Below are 14,753 nucleotides of genomic sequence, written 5' to 3'. Positions count from 1 at the left end.
GAAAGTTTTTTTCTCATATTTCCTAAATAAACAGTCTTTCTTCACATACAAGTCAATCTATATCAAATAATAACCTGCTAATATCCTCTTTTATTTAGAATACAGCAAAGCAAAAATGTAAATGGGAAATAAAAACAAACAAACAAAAAGTCCCTTTAATTTCTGAATATAATACACTGCTTTTCGTTAAATACAGTGTACGAGTTAAATATGTTTGCTCCTTCCAGCCACCTTAATAGCCAAAAACCAGCATCTTAGTGCAATGTGTGTATATACACATATGTTTACTCGACCGAGCAGAGCAGCACCTCTAAATGCAGACACGCTCCAAGCATATCCTGCTGCTCTGAGTAATAAAGATCCGGCTTAAAAGCACCAGCTGCCACGATAACTACTGGTTAAAGATTAATATGTTTCTCCAGGCTCAGAATATCTCTGACGGGGGGCTTACAACTTTTGGTTATAAACTAAACTATATAACAAAATGATGTGCAGTAATGCAAGGAAATGGGAAAAATAAACAAATACATTAACAATAAAAAAATACTACCAAAGCTATAACAATAACCTGCTGGATTTTAATTATTATAAAGCCAGATGCTTTTAATGAATATGTTTACTGGATTACAGTTTGAATGACGTCCCTGAGAAAAGCCTTTGGACAAACACAGCTCAGTGCGAGCTTTAGTTTGAACTACAGCTCCACAATAGTCAGAAAGGCCTGAAAATCCCCTCTCCTCACACTTGTTTGTGTGAAAATAAACCTTTTTATTTAGTTTGTTGTTCAACACATTTGTATTACTGTAATGTGAAAGGTCATATTGATTCTTTTAAACAAGCCTTTAAAAATTCCCCAACAAAATGTTTCAACAGCCGGATGTATTTCAATATTTCCGTAAGGAGGCTGATACGGCTGGATCATTTCGTATCAACTGTTGGTTCAACTGTGAAATATCCCATCATAAAAGAGAATTACCTGTGATTCCCATTACCCCGTCCATCAATGATTTCTCTAGTCTTGATAGTCAACAGCAGCAACACACTCTGTGTCCATGTTGGTGCCACATACAGGCATTTTTTTTTTTTAAATTAGTGGGCGTATTAGTTATTTATTTGAAATGATGGCATTAAAGCCATAATTGAACTTCATGGAAACAGGGCTCACTTTAACAATTGTCAGGCTTTTTCCTGTTTCCACCCTTTTTGTCAAGTAGATGGCCATCTCAGCATGGCTTTTAATTCACAGATATAAAGATAAAATTAATACATAAAAACATTTTTATAGTATCATCACTCAATATAAGGTTTATTCAACAGCTGCCCTAAATTAACAGTGATGGTCACTACCAATTTATTATTTTTTTATGTTTCTGTAAAACAGAAAATTATTAGACCCCAGATGCTAATAATCAGTTGTGTATCATTTTTGCTGGACAAGCTGCAGTCTTGTAGTTTTCAACAAGTCTCACACACAACTCCTGAGCAACCCCAGCTCATTCTTCTTTAGCAAATCTCTCAAGCTCCTCCAGATCTGATGGTCCTCTGGCATGAACCTTGGTCTTCAGTTCAGTCCACAGATTTTCTTCACCAGGGGCATCGCATGTTTTTGGTTGTTGTGTTGGAAGACAAAGCAACAACCCAAAACCAGCTTTGAATTTATTTTGGTGTGCAACCTTGCAGTCCATTCCTGTCCTAGCGACTATCTTATAATTCACTATAATCATAACTATGATTCCTGACGTGGCTGAGTCACTAGAGTTGTTCTGGGGTCTTTAGGCACATCTCATACAAAGTTTTCTTCCCAGAGTCTTTGAACTCTTTCGCTTCCTACCTCTGCCAAGTTTGTTCTGCGACTCTCTTTGAATTTTTTGATGACACTCCAGTTCTTGACACTTGGAAATGCTTTGTATATCCATCTCCTACTATGTAAGGATCAGCAGGGGGGGGTTTTTTCGTTTTTTTTTCTTAAGTCTAAACTGATTTCTTTTGTTTTTGGTATGATGCTTTCTCAGTGCCAATTGATTTGACAATTGTTGAGCTTTACAAAGTTAAATAATATCCTTGCACTGCAGTGTTTTGTGTTACGGTTCCATAAAATGAACAGTTTTCTCTGGGCTAATAATATTAACCACAGTTTTTTTCTGGAATAATTATTTCATTTTGTGCAAATACAAATCATTTATGCTTTCCAAATATTCTGTTTTTTAAGGAAAACTAGTATTTTAAAAAACACTCTGCTGGAAATGTTGAAAATCTCTTGCTCTGTTAAAAAAAACACCTGTGAAAATTTTGACTAAAACCTTGAACTTCATACGGGGGCTAATAATTCTGTATTTATCTGCATGGTAAAAACCTAAAACATATTTCAAATTCGGTTTGTGTTTCTGTTCAATTACTAGAAGCTTCATTTCATACTATCTGTAGGAAACATCTGGCTCCTTACAAGCTCTGCACTATGAACATAAACGTACAAAGGGGGAAGTGCACTGGCTTAATCTCAAGTGTCTGAAAACAGTTGCCTGGTTACCTTCATTCACCAGGATGCCTTTGCCCAGCTAATGCATATTGACAAAGTACATTAGATGGGCACCTGGAAGTGACAGCAACAAGTAGAAATAATAAAAGATGTTTCAGTCTTCATTACTGTGAATTCCTTTCTTGCATTCAGCTCTCTGCTCGCATCCACACATATTTAGTGTCCATTCGTTTCTTTTAATGGAAATAAAATGTTATCATAAGATATACAAACCGTCCCCTTCCCCGGCCATATCTCTCTTGCCATTTTACAGCTTCCTACGTAAGAGTCTGTTCCAACCAGTTTCCTTATCTTGTTTTCTGTTTTACCAGGCTCTTAATGGTACAAAGCATATGACAAACACTTAAGCATGTCACTTAAATGTGTTTGAACATTCTGGACAGCAGGGCCTCTATTGCTCCACCTTTTTTATCTTCTCAGATTAATAAATTATTGAACTTTTGTTCATGGAAAACTGCTCAGTCATTTATTCCATTTATTTGTCAGTTTCGCCCACATGAGTTGAAGTGGAGCTTTTCTTAGTTAGTTTTATATGATGTTATATATGTATGTAACAACACAGCTGAAAAAGTATGAAATGAAAATAATAAATCTATGCTGAAAATTGCATATATTGACTTCAAGAAGTACAGTGTTAATCAGCTCTTTGCATTTTTTACCCCCCTTTTGGTTGTGAATGCCTCACTGAATATTCATTGGCTCCTGTGTTGCGTACCTATATAAGAGAGGATGACAAAGAAAGAGGAATGGAGGATGTGGTATGGAAATAAGAGCAAGTGGGTGTGAGCATCAAGTGGGCATTTTTTGATTCATGATCCAGTATTGTTTGAGCTGAGCTCTCTCAGTCAAGCTTTCTTGTAATGTCTTTACAAACAGCTCTTCAGGAATAGTTCTCAAGGCTTCTTGAAGGACATTCAAAGCTCTTCTTTGAATGTTAGCTGCCTTAGTTGAAGTCCGGGCTCTGGAGAGGCCCATCTATGGCTCATAGTATTTCATGTTTTTACCTAGGTATGCATTTACCACATTGGCAATGTGTCTGTGATCATTGCCATGCTGAAAAATGAAACAGTAGCTAATTATTCCTCTATGGCACAGTGCTGCTGTTAGAAAACAAAGCCACACTTTTGGTTATTACACTGTCCTGTCTTTGTTTGTTGTTGTCAACAATAATGGGTTTTTATTAAATAGTTTGTCTGATTATGTTTTGGGTTGTTGTTGTTGTTTAGCGTCCTTATAGTCCAGTTTTCCATTACTTCTGTAGCCTTCATTCTCATATAGTTTTTATATATTTTTAGGTTCATGTTTTCCTTTGTCTTCAATTTTGGTTACTATTACTTGTTCATTTCTAGTTTTTCATCATTGTTTGGTATTCGAGGTATTTTATTTCTTTGTATTCTGTATCTTAATTTTGCATCCTTAAAAAGGAAGGGAAACCAGGTTTCTTGACAGCCACTCTACCACTGAGACCATTTCAGATGAGGCTTCAGTGCACAGTTGATGAATCAACTGACAGGCCAGAACGGCATCTCTCAGGACCTGTGTCAGTTTGTTTCTGTGTGTTTGTTTGTTTCTTAATGACATGACTTTCAGACATTGTTCATCTGCTGTAGGTAGTGATTTAAGCCTGCTAATGTTTCTTTTTTCCTCCACTTGTCCAATTAGGTCATACTACACACCGTGCTGAGCTATACCAAGTTTTCAACTAATCTTTCTTTGGGATTGATCGTGTTGGTGCAACAATACTATTTTATCTGAATCAAATTGTGTTATCTTCGGCATTTCCCATAGATTGAACTAAAGAAATGGCGGAAAATGTGTTTTTGTTGTAACAGGCTGCTTGTAATATTTTGATTTTTGATTTTATCATTCATAAGTCAGTTTTAGTGGCTTAACAACCAAAACAAAGATAAAACAAAACAAACAAACAAAACCCCAAAACATTCCCCTAAAATTTGTTCAGGTGTCATGAAGTTCAAGAAGATAGGACCAGATAAGGTTGAAGAGATGGACTTGAAGTTAATGAAACACGTGCTTTTTTGTGGCTCATAAATTCCAGAATACAAACTTTAAAAAATCCCAAAAGCACTGGAGGAAGAACAATGGGAGGGAGAGACACTGGAGCAAAAAGACAGGCACCAACCTGAGACTATAAATAAACAATGCTCTTATCTGTGCTGGTAACTGGCATCATAGCAGGGCTTTATAACTATGGTGAACTTTAGTTTAGAGGTGCCAACAGTAGCTAAAGTAGACAGTTTTTGGACCCATGACAAACTCCTAAGTAAGTAAAATAAACTGATATCTGATGTCAACAATACAGAATCGATGCTCTAAAGGTTTTTCATGTATGCTGTTCTTTTTTTCTCCACCTCAAGGTGCAACAGTCAAACATACTACTAATTTTGTCTTATGTGTAACAGGCACAATGTGCTGATGGTGGAGCTTACTGACATGTATGTAGACAATCATAAAGAAACCCTGTCAACAATGATCTACATTTTATGTTTGCACAGTCACCGCACAGATACACAAAAGATCATTCCTATCAAAAGTCAAATTAAATGTTCTGTTGAAATATTAAAGAACCTTCATCAGAGTACCCGATTACAAGAGGTCAAAATATTCCATGATGCAGTGGTAGGACTGTGATTTTTTTGACATCACTGTTTATAGCCCACTATTCAAACTAACGCTGCTTCAACGTCCAGTTTTGCGCCAGGTTCGTGGAAGCACTGAGTAGGCTTCAACCTTAGTCTGGGGACAAATGAGGCCGGATGAAACCAGATCTGACTGAAATACACAGACGCACACACACACACACACACACACACACACACACACACACACACACACACACACTGGCAATGCCCTATGATGCTCCGAACTCACTCAAGTCTGCATCATTTAATTGAGGTAAGACATTTGCTCTAAATCATAGGTAACCAAATTTGATTTGCTTCTACAATGTGTTCTACCAGTATAACCAGTACTATGTAGTTAAATTCTACTTTATTCACTTTAGTTTCCATGCCATTCAGTCTATTCGGGTAATTCATTCTGGCTCTGTTTTGTCAGTTCCAACATCAGTGTATTAGTGCACTAAATTGACACAACTGCCTAATATATGTTTTCTGTATAGACATTCACAGTTTGCGACAGGGCTGAGAACAAATCATGCTGTGTCTGCACGTAGACAGACTCATCACTTAGCCTGTGCACCTGCCCTATGTTACACCACCCACTCAATCACCTCAGGCACTGTATGGAGCTGAGTCCAAGCGTGACCTGTTTAGTACATAACAACCAAACATACTGGTGTTTGGTCTTCCTCACATCTGTTAAGGCTTATATAAACAGAACCAGTGTTTTTGAACTTGGTCAACCCTGTCCTGTTTAGACGCTTAGACTTCCTATCTTTATTCCGAAGAGGTATGAACTACTGCAAGTGCAACCTTATTATAGAACATGAATGAATGATTGCTGTCCTTAATATGTAATAATAAGTATTATACTGTTATTATACTAAGAGATTTGTTAGTGGCATTAGGACCGGGATTAGGACAGGGCACAATATTGTTCAAACAGCCATTACACCATTAGGCAAACAGGCCATTAAGATACATGTCATGTGAAAGGATCGTGTGTGCATGTTGGGGGAGGAAGGTGTGTTTGATCGATGCTAATTTTAGACACTTCTAAAAATGGGCAGACTGTGTACGCAAAATGTGACGCACAATTTCTAAGTAGAATTTCTTTCACAGTTACTTTTAAGGTGAATTTGTCGATGATAAAGTTTATTTAAACCTAGAAGGCAAAATAAACTGTGTATGACGAGGCACATGGAAAGATGACACCTTCCTGTCTTTCTGTGTTTTTTCTCGCTCAGTAGTGCCCTCCAATCCCATGGCAACGAGGCCCAGGTCCAAGGGAAACCATGGAGATCCTGCCTTTTATGAGGCAGTCCCTGTCTGTTTCATTCAGACATATCTCCGCCTCAGTCATGCTGATGCTTGCATCTAAAACTAGCTGTCAATGGATTCCTCCTGTGCATCTAAATCAAAGCGGGGGGCAAAGTATGGATTTCACAGTTTGAAAAAACCCACACAGTTCTGTGACAAACATCCATATAATTGTTCTCTGGTACATGGAAATACATTGAAAATAGTTTTTAACATATTACAGGAGTACTTGTCCAAAAAGCTTATAACAAGAGAACAGATTATATATATTGTATTTAAAGATGGTGCCATAAAATTTCAAGCTGATGTTATCCCTTTTTATCCTTCCTTTGTATATAGGTCATTAGTGTGTTTTATCTGTCAGTACGCATACACTGGTGCTTGGTCAGGTTCCCTGAATGAGAATGGGAATGAGACACTTTTAGGTCTGTCTGTGTCATTTTTACTGTCCTACTTACCATGATCCACTTGCACAATAATGTCCAAACCACAAAGGGGCATCACGGTCCCAATTCCCTCGACTGTGTTTGTCCTTGACTTTGAGATATTATAAAAGTTGTGGACTGTGGAACTAATTATTTATTTGCGAGTCAATTCACATCACTGTCAGTTTAATCATATTTTAGGGGAGAAATATAGTCATTCTGTTTTTATGAAAAAGAAAGCCTTAAAAAATTACATTTGCCCTTGAAGAACCAAAACAGAAATTCTTGTTTGTGCTCCAGAAAAACACACAACTCTAATAACAGAAACTCTTGGTTCATCAGCCCCTTATGCCAAACTTTCCATCAGGAACCTCGGGGTAAATTTGAATCTAGTTTTACTTTTTATGGTCAAAGGTCTCGCTTACAGTATAGAGCATTGAATGATCAAGCACCAGCATATATCAAAGAACTTTTGCATCTGTCCCTAGCAGGTCCCTAAGGTCATGTGATCAAGGCCTGCTGGCTGTGCCACGTACGAGGCTGAAAACTATAGGTGACAAAGCCTTCTCAATAGTAGCACCAGGACTCTGAATCTCCCCTTTAGTTTGAGTTCTTCCGACTCTGTGGAGCATTTTAATAACCAACTGCATGTAAAAACCTATTTTTTTTCCTTGTAATTAACTATTTTGATGTACTGATATCTAATGTTTTTGTTTTCTTCTGTATAGCACTTTATGATCAATATTTTGAAAGGTGTTATATAAATACAGTTTTACTTGAAAACCCCCCACTAAAGCTTGATTATGATTTCAAATCATTTTTAGCTGCTCTAAGAGAACTATATTATTAGGCAACCCAAACCTAGTATGGTGATTTATACATGTTACAATATCCTGAAAGGAGGGATTCATGAAAAACTTTTGGTACTGTGTAGAATGTAGCAGAAATACTTGGAAAACCAGTTCCCACTGGCATATGGACACACTGTATCATCCTGTGATTCATAAAAGGGGTTTAAATATAACAGTGCACCTGGCTAATAGATGACAAATTGTCCTCAGCGGTCTAGTCACGTTATTTAACTAAAGGTAAACATGGAAGCTAGGTGATGGGTTTTTGTTTGCCAGTTCAGTTTACTTGGGAACTGACTGGCACAGTCATGAGTACATTGCATGTCCATTACTTTTACACTGTTTCACAACCCCAGGACAGAGAGGAAACAATTTGCTTTTAGGATTTTCTAACTTTACCACAAATTTACACGCAGAGTGTGAAAGAGCACGCTTTTAAGTTAACTTAAACCTCAGAGTACAAAACTGCAACTCATCTGATGTGAGAAGAAGTGACTGTTTTGGGAGCCCTGATTTAGTTTTAACAGATATCTCCCTACTGGTTTTAAGCAAGGTGTCACTGTACTTGGTGATATTGAGAATTTGATGTTATAATGAAAGCTCGTGTGTGCTGCTTGTGGTATCAAAAGCTGTTATGTTTCAATTATATCTCCAGACACATAATCTTCTGACAAAGTGTCACACTTTTGTCTTACGTTAAGGGACCAATAAAATGGCAACAGCTACAAAAACCAAATCCTCTGGTACGCCATCAAAAAGAAAAAGAAAAAAACAAGAAAGTTTCATTGTTTTAGAACAACTCACCGTCACCTATAAGTGCGAATGGTGCTGTGTTTCAATATTTTATTCGAGAAGTGTTTCTATATAGAGCCAACAAATTCCTCTCTGTCTAAAAGGAGATGTGTATGTGTATATGGATTATTTAGCTTCAATAAATCTAGATGATCAAAACTAAATGTTGACTTACAAGTGTTACCATAACTTTGTAAATTTCCTCGATAACCTAATCTTTAGTCTAGTCTGTAGTATACTTAATAAATGAAGCCTTTTATGTAGAGACAGGGGAAGTGTTGCCAAGACTAATAAGAAAGGAGACGTTACAGCCATGAAAGAATGACTTTTTATTTGCTATGGTTGATTACAACAATATATTATTAAAACTGCACATTCATTCTATTATTTTTTTTAAATAAGGTTTTATATTATCAATTAAATTGAGTTACATGGATTAGTTGAGCTGCAAATTGTATCACAGTTATAATACGGAGCTGAAGTGGGGTCCTTTGCAAAGCCAAAACTCAACTGGCCACATGATCAATACTCTTTCATTCCAGTCCTTGGTCCTGGCAAAAAGGCACTAACTCAATGGATGAACCAGTGATGTGTCTACACATAAAAGACCACTTGGCAAAGAACAAATTTTAAATTCTGTCTTCAGGCACTTTGTTACTGGAGGCTGTTGCAAAAAGCAGATCATTTGTTCCCATTTCTTTAGCCGAATTACATAAAATAAGACATAAAATAGTATTTTTGCACTGACACATCTCAGCATGGTGTTCAGTGTGTGTTTTATAAAAGAAAAGCATACCTGGATAGAAAAACACACAATGGAAAATGATCCACCATGGATTGTACTCCCGAGAGCGTGGACCCTTAATATTACTGAAAAAGTGCGGGCTCGACATCGGAGCACAAGACAGCCGCTATCAAAAGAAGAGCTTTGAATGTCCTTTAAGAACCCTGGAGAAATATTTCTGAACACCATTTTTAAAAAAGAAGAAGAAAGAAATGACAAGAAAACCTACTTCAGAGGCTGTATTGAAGAATAAAAGTAGTTATACCAAACATTGCCTTTCAAGTTTCAACTTTTCGGTAAATTACTGCACCCCTTTCCCTGATACAATATCAAGACTAGACTATCAAGACTATGCACAGTACAGTATCTGGCCATTAAGCTAATGCTTAGTTGCTTAGCTAGCTGCTGAATCTGTTGCACTTCCAAGACCAAGATTAGAGACCATTATGTATACGGCTGAGGTAAGACTGTACCTTTTGCGTTAATTTTAATATCTTAAATTAGTGCGTTAGCTGTGTTAATGATCCCCAGTATAATGCTAGCTAACTACTGTCCTGATTATCTGATCCTCCAGTTGTTTCCACTGTGTTTATTGTTGGCAAAAATGGCAACATAACAATGGCAGCCAAAAGAACATGACTAAGACATTTAATTACCTTTACATTTAATCCCAAACTACACCAAGTCACATGGCTTTCTATCATCTGAAATACATTTTATGATTATGAATAGCATTTCATTACACTTGATCTAACATTTTAGCGTGTGTTTACCGTTTATCATAACTACTTTTACTGCGACTACAGTCTGTCATGCCAACTGGGCCAGTCAGATTGTGGTGGAGTTGGTGTTACTGTAAAAAATAATTACTGTAGTACAAAAAAGGGAGAGCCAGTTGAATCTGTGCACAAACTGACAGAGCTAAGAAAATTAGGAAATTGTAGATGCTGTTGTACGTTGGCAGATTACTGGCACTGCATTAGCATTACGAGGAAGCCAGATATAGCTGCAGACTGTTTCCCAGAAGAAACATGTTTGATTAAACCAGTGGGCTCTGTTTGGTTTGCAATTTTAAATGATGTATTGCTGGTAAGTTTAATTATTGCAGTTGTTGTGTTCTGCAGTGCAGGTCATAGGTTTCTGGACTGCTGAACAGACTGTGTATTTTAGATTGCTTATGTGTTAGATAGGGATGCAGTGGTTCTTTGCAAGGTGACTGCTATATTCTTGTTATTGCCACAGCAGATGGATATTGGGTATTTGGCACACAAATTTTATATTGGATGCCCTTTCTATTTCTATTCTGTGGCTTAGGAGGCAGGGCAGATCATCCACCAAATGGAAGGTTGGCTCCTCTGGTCTTCTCCTCTATCTTTGGGAAAGATACTGAATCCTGAGTTGCTCCCAATGCCTCTATCAGGGTGTGATTGTGTGTGAATAATAGATAAAGGCACTGCGTGTTTTAATAAAAATAAAAAACAAAGAAACTATATTTGGTGTCAGTCTATTAATAGTGTACTGGAAGAGGAACTGATGGAATATATTGCTGTCCAACCCATAATAGAAAGTGTTTCTTATTACCTCGTCCTGGTCAACACATTGGTAAACTTTAAATAGAGGTTGGCGTCACCCCTTTTAGTTACTCTCTCTGTGCTGTATGATTATACAGAGTAATGAGGTCTGGCCCTAGAAGCCAAAGATAAACTCTGTGGATAGGTGATGTATTCACATAATGAAAAATATGCGTCATTTGAGTTTCTTTTGGTTTTTTTTGTTTTGGTTTTTTTGTCGCTATGGTTATATAGACATTATTTCCCTTTTCCAATGAACTGAGCAGCCTAAGCAATATTGTGGACAGTTATTAAAAATTTATTGTGTTTACCTTATTGTAGTTAAAAGGTTTTGTAAATATTTGTCCCATAATTGTTTTGAGTCTTTTGCTCATGTAACACCTTAATGCACTGCTTTATTGTAATAGCACATATATTTATACAATATTTTTACAGCAGTGAGCTGGCACAGAAAGGATAAATGAAAAGAGTTTTTTCTCTTTTTTACATTCATATATCTTTATTTGGATGTCATAATTCTGGGAGGATGAAGGTTTTAGACCAAATAACTGCCAGGGTAGTGATGCAGTGACTCTGGACTGATACAATAAAGCCTCCATACCACATAGTCTCTCACACCCATCTATTTATGAAGTGTTGGATAATAATTTGCTTCATTTGCTGTTCTGCCTCACTGTCACATGCACAATGGATAAAATAAGGTTTTGATTAGCAGTTCGAGCAGCCTAATCTGCTAGAGGCTTAGTGAATCACTAATGTGCTTCTCTAATCAAAACTTGAATTGATTCAGTTGGTGTAAGAGCAACAGTACTGCATGTTTTCATAAGCTGGGCATCGTTCGCTCCATACGGCAAGCTGAAGCGAGAGTTTTAAAGGCCACAAAGCTCAGATCTCAGCAGGCCACATGTTTCTCACCATGTGAGGCTGCATGTGTTGGTACACATGTGTGAAATGCTGCATAAAGAGGCTGAGTGTGTGTTTGTGAGCACTCTGTATTGCATAGCGTTGCACTCTGTCACACCAGCTGTTAAGCACAGTAGTGGTGGGATGATTTGGGCTTGTTTTGCAGCCACAGGATCTGGGCGCCTTGCGGTCACCGAGTCGACCATGAACTTCTTTGTAAACCAAAATATTTTAGAGTCAAATGTGAGGCTTGGAGGATTCTGGGTCATGCAACAGGACATTGATTGAGTGCACAGCAGCAAATCTACTGTATCTGAAGGAGAAAAGTATCAAAGTGTTACAATGGTCCGGATTTAAACCTGACTGAGAAGCTGTGGAAGGACGTCAAGAGGGCTATGTAAAAATGAATGCCTGCAAAGATCCAAACATGGTCACGGTGTTAATAAATTTTAGAGACTTTGTTTTGTATATTTAAATAAATCTACAGTACTAATCTTATATTCATTTATAACTGCCGGTACAGCTAAGATCTTGACATTCTCAGTGATCTTTTAATTTCACTCAGGATTTATGGCTCACTAACATGACGGATGTTCAGTGGGAACTCTAAGCTTCTCTTACGTAAAACCCAATGGCTTTTTCCGCTTCAGGGGATCCACATGTTGATGTCTTTGCTCACTAAGGTCGGAATGGATCTTTTGTTTTTGTGTTGTGAATTATTTTGTTTTTGCTGTTTTGTGACTGGGGAAAGCTCATCTACTTCCATGTATTGCTCCAAATGCTAAAGTGTTAACCTTTTATGTTACATACTTAATATGTTTCAGTACAGATAAATTAAATTAATAAATGAATGCCACTTGCAGCCCAAGTCACTTCATCATGAACATCAGTAAATCCCTGGCCATCTGATTGGTTAACATAAAGATCAGTTGTTATCTGATATTGGCCAGTAAGGCTCAACCTCGTGCAGCTGCCCTTTTGTAAAGGGGGTATAATTTTCATTTCCACGTTAGTGTGCTATAATGTTGTTCTTAACTAGGAGACACATAATGTGGAAAACATTTGATACAGAAATAAAAGACTTTAATTCTGAATGTATCTGCCCCCCTCAGTTCTTGCATCCTGTTCAAACAGCACTCACACACAGACCCTCTCATGCTTACAGAGGCATTGTCACAGTTTCCATGTCCAGTTTCAAGGAAGTCAAAGTGTAGCCTCAGGCACCAAAGGCTTTTATGTCTTCAAAACGGAAATGACCTGCAACTTTGCCACATTAACACAGACCTGCATACATTCTAGCACATTTCCCTTTGGGCCAGGAAAATCTGTATGTAAAGTATTTGGCTCAGAATAGCAAATCACTGTTGTTTTGGCTGAGAATATTCCATTACTCACTTCTGAGACTACTAATTAACTGCGTTGTTAGTTACGTTTGAGTAATTTTGGCTGATTAGGAACCAAGCTAAAATAGCTCAAAGTCGACTATAATCCTTAATGAGAAGTATTATTGGTCATGCAGACATGTAGAAATCTAGGATTTTACACATATTGTGTGAGAAATTGTCCCTAATCTATGTTCAGTATATTACCTTTTTGATCATGATAGTTATGTTTACAAATAGCAGTGATTATTTGTCACTATAGTCACTTTCTTAGACCTACTATGAACACCATTATAATGTGAGCAATCAGTTATACAGGATTTATACAGTAGCAGACAGGTGGTGCCATCTGCTGGAGATACTACCTCAATTCATCCTTAACCCAAACCAATGTGCTTTTGTACAAACAAAAATGAAATAAAAATGTTTTGACATGTTTTAAAACCTTTGATTAACATCAGTTTTTCTCAGTGATACTTGCTCATTTCAATTCCACACAAACTAACAATAGATGCCCATCTGTTTTGGGAATTACACATATTATGACATAAAGACACAAAAAAGCCACAAACACATGCAGCTAACGGGGATCTACCAGCACAGTCTCTATGTGCAAACACCAACCATCTGGAGATATCTTTATTGAGGTGTGCAAACAAACAATGCGTGACTCTGTTGAATTACAGTATGTACTCTGCCTTGAATACGTCTTCATTTCTGACCCACAGCAATTATTTACAAGTGTTTACTTGACGACATGAGGAAAGGTTCCTAGCAAGGAGACACTTGTTTACAACCAATCACAGAGACTGGGCTCGTGAATGTTAGGATACACAATGTGAGCCCCTTTCTCTCACCATGCTATTTTTAGTAGACACCAATGCCTTCCGGCAAAAATCACATGAATATGGATAGTGTGCTCGGCTGTACAGAGTGGTTTACAGCAAGAGAGCGATGATTCAGACAGACAGTCTGCATGTATTCAGTGTGTGTGTACACTGGACCACTATTGGCATATCGTTCGGTTTTCAAGTAATAAAATACCAAAGAGTTGTTGACAGTAAACATGTCTTTTAAGAGATTTTTGATAAGATAAACACAATATAGAGACCAGGAGACCAGGATGTATTCAATACTTGTAATATTGTGATTGTATATACATGTATATACACATATATATATATATATATATACACACACACACACACACACACACACACACACACACACACACACACACACACACACACACACACAAAGGGTATAATAGGGTATAATAAATTCTGCAAATCACATTTACCAACATAATATATATATTTATTTTAGCTTGGTACAATTTTATTCTTTCCCAGAGTACATATTTTTGTGATCAGACCTGGCATAAATAGCTCTCCTTCATAATGGAAGTATTAGATTCATAAGGCAGAACTAAACCATAAAAAGGCATCAGTTTAATTTTAAAAAAGTTAATTAATTCTTAAACATGGCGCAATAATTCTAATTTTAATTGAATTTTACCATAAAATACAACCGTATATTTTTCTTTAGTT

Source organism: Astatotilapia calliptera, chromosome 7 (assembly GCF_900246225.1).
Source record: "Astatotilapia calliptera chromosome 7, fAstCal1.2, whole genome shotgun sequence".
Classification (NCBI taxonomy): Eukaryota; Metazoa; Chordata; class Actinopteri; order Cichliformes; family Cichlidae; genus Astatotilapia; species Astatotilapia calliptera.
The sequence above is the reverse complement of the archived record's forward strand: the minus strand, read 5'-3'. Positions refer to the sequence as shown.